The sequence below is a fragment of the Capsella rubella genome, unplaced genomic scaffold, assembly GCF_000375325.1.
Source record: "Capsella rubella cultivar Monte Gargano unplaced genomic scaffold, Caprub1_0 scaffold_39, whole genome shotgun sequence".
Lineage (NCBI taxonomy): Eukaryota > Viridiplantae > Streptophyta > Magnoliopsida > Brassicales > Brassicaceae > Capsella > Capsella rubella.
The window spans coordinates 34,759-37,436 of record NW_006238887.1 but is presented as its reverse complement, the minus strand read 5'-3'; the positions used below and the strand labels follow the sequence as shown (position 1 = coordinate 37,436).

Sequence of the window (2,678 nt, the reverse complement as noted above, 5' to 3'; positions counted from 1 at the left end):
GACTGCGGTTTCTCCTTCCTGATCTAGTTCAGGCTCTGGTTCACTTTCTGAACTATCTACAGGCACAATTTCTCCTCCCTCTTGAAGAAGAAACATCTTCTTGTTAGGACAGTCTCTCGAGTAATGCCCCATTCCTTGGCACTTGAAACACCTGATATGACTTGTAGAGGTGCTACTCTTGGGCTTGTAATCGATTTTAACTTCCTCTTTGACGGTGGCTGTCGCGGGTTTACTATCCTTGGTGAAGGCGGGTTTGCTGAACTCTCTTGGCTTGGACATATTAGGCGTAAATGCTGTTCTCACTCCCTTTCTCTTGATCTGTGATTCAATTAGCTCTGCCTTATGTACCATTTCTTGAACATCTTCATAGTTCTGCAACTCTACCTTGTCTTGAATCTCTCTGTTTAAACCTCCAAGAAACCTTGACATAACCATGTCTTCACTTTCTCTTAGATCAGCCCTGATCATAAGCGTTTCCAGCTCTTGATAGTAGTCTCTAACAGACTTGGTACCTTGAATGAGACGCCTAAGCTTGTTAAGAGTCTCTCTTTGGTAGTGTGCGGGTACAAACTTCTTCCTCATTTGCGTGACTAACTGTTCCCATGTAGTGATAGCAGGCTCTCTCTGTCGATGTCTAGTAAGTCCTAGCTGCTCCCACCACAACAAAGCATAGCCATTGAATTCGGATATGGCTATCTTCACCTTGTTCAGCTCATAAGTACCCTGAACTTGAAAGTTAGACTCCATCTTCCTTTCCCAGTCTAGATAAGTCTCTGGATCATTGGTACCATGGAAAGAAGGATACTGAATCTTGAGATGATTCAGCTGCTGCTTCAAAGGATCATAATCCCTTCCATGATCTCTGTTTCTGTTTCTCCTCATTGTCTGTTGACTATGATCTGAGACGTCATCTTCTTCAGAATACTCTCTGTCTGACTCAATGTATATTTGATGCCCAGCTACTTGTTCAGCTCGTCGTGGACGTGTATGATCTCTGCCAGTCCTACGGTCTCCCCTTTCTGTACTTCGATTATCTCTTCTCTGATTGAAACACGTCTCTCTTCCCCCAGTAGGTGACTTAGCTGTTTTGTTCCGTGTAGGCTTTGAAGTAGATCCCACGTGAGCCTTTCCTTTAGCTAAACGACGGGCCTCATTAGGACTAGGTGGTTCTGTAGAACTTTGATCTGAAGCGCTAGATGTTTGAGCTATGTCTTTGATCTGCTTCTCAAACTTGTTACTGAGCTGCTCCATCTGTTGTTGAAACTGAGTAGACATTGTCCTGTTTGCTTCTGCTATTTGCTTAGTCATGGCTTGGTTCAAAGCTTCCATAGCTTCTGGAGAGAGCTCCATTGTACCTGCAAATTAAAGAAGAACTCGCAGTAACTTGTTTTTTTTTTTTGAATGAGAAAACAAAGAAACGAAAATGAACTCTAAGACTCTGAATTTTTAAACAAGAAACACGACTTGCAGACCTAGGTCAAGCAAAACAACACAAGCTTGAACAATACCAAACCCTAAAGCTAACAAACTCAAAATAACTAAACCCTAATGCAGTCTAATTTCGAAGCAACACAAAACTAACTCCTAAGCAATCTAGACACAACGAATCAACAAAAAGAAACTAAACCCTATTCGATCTAGACTCAAACGAATTCAACAAAACACAAAGCAAACCCTAAAACTAAACAAGCGAATTTAAACAACAACACAAGAGAATTAGGGTTCTAGAATCGCTTAGCCTTGGTACAGAGTTGGCTCTGATACCACATAATACGCTCTCCCTAGGATTGAACTCCGATGAAGGCTGAAGATGGGTGATGTGCGACTTGATCTGGTTGATGATGATGGACGATGGCTTTGAGTGATGATGTGTGAAGATCGAATGATGAAAACAATGGTTTGATGGAGATAGATGTTTAGATGGTTGTATGGATTGTAACAATGAAGAGTTTCTGAATCACAAAGTGTATAGAAACCCGGAAATCTAGAACGCATTCAAGAATTCAAATTGAGAGAAAAAGTGTGACAATACTTGTTCATACAACTTCTTCGCTAAAGGAGAAAAGAGGCGTAGCTTTGGGTTTTAAATACCCTAGGGCACGACACTCTAAACAACAAGAAGTGCAAAACCAAAACAACAAGACGTTTTAAGGAAATAAGAAAAATAGCAAAATGTCTCGACAGCCTGTAGTAGTACAGAAGTCGGCTGAACTAGTACAGACGCTTGACGACCTGTAGTAGTACAGAAGTCGGCTGAACTAGTACAGAAGTACATTATTCCCCCTTTGGTAATGATTTCTAGATAACTCGACGTAGTGATCCATTTGCCTCATTAAAAACCATGCTGAGAAAACCCATTGGGACAAAACTCAGCTATGGGAAAAAGAGTACAAACTTCTCACCTAAGTTACCTAGTCCTCATCACCGGGTGAAGTCTTCAGGTTAGATATGTTGAAGACTTGGATCCTTGGTAGGTTGAATGACCCGTCAGCTATGAGTGCGTGTGCTTCCTTGGCCATCTCCTTAGCTCTTGAACGAGTGACCCTTCCCACCATCTCCGGTTTCTCTGTAGCCTCTGCCTCCGTGCTGGCCACGATCATATCACACTTCTAAACATTCTTCATGAATCTCTAGCACTTGTAATCAATCAAATTCATTGTATTATAACATATTCTAAC

At 41.6% G+C, this 2,678-nt stretch overlaps 1 pseudogene; it reads right to left on the bottom strand.

The window, feature by feature from the left end:
• The window catches only part of LOC111832553, a 4,882-nt pseudogene extending 3,532 nt beyond the window's left edge, over positions 1-1,350 (bottom strand).
• Positions 1,351-2,678: the final 1,328 nt, after the last annotated feature.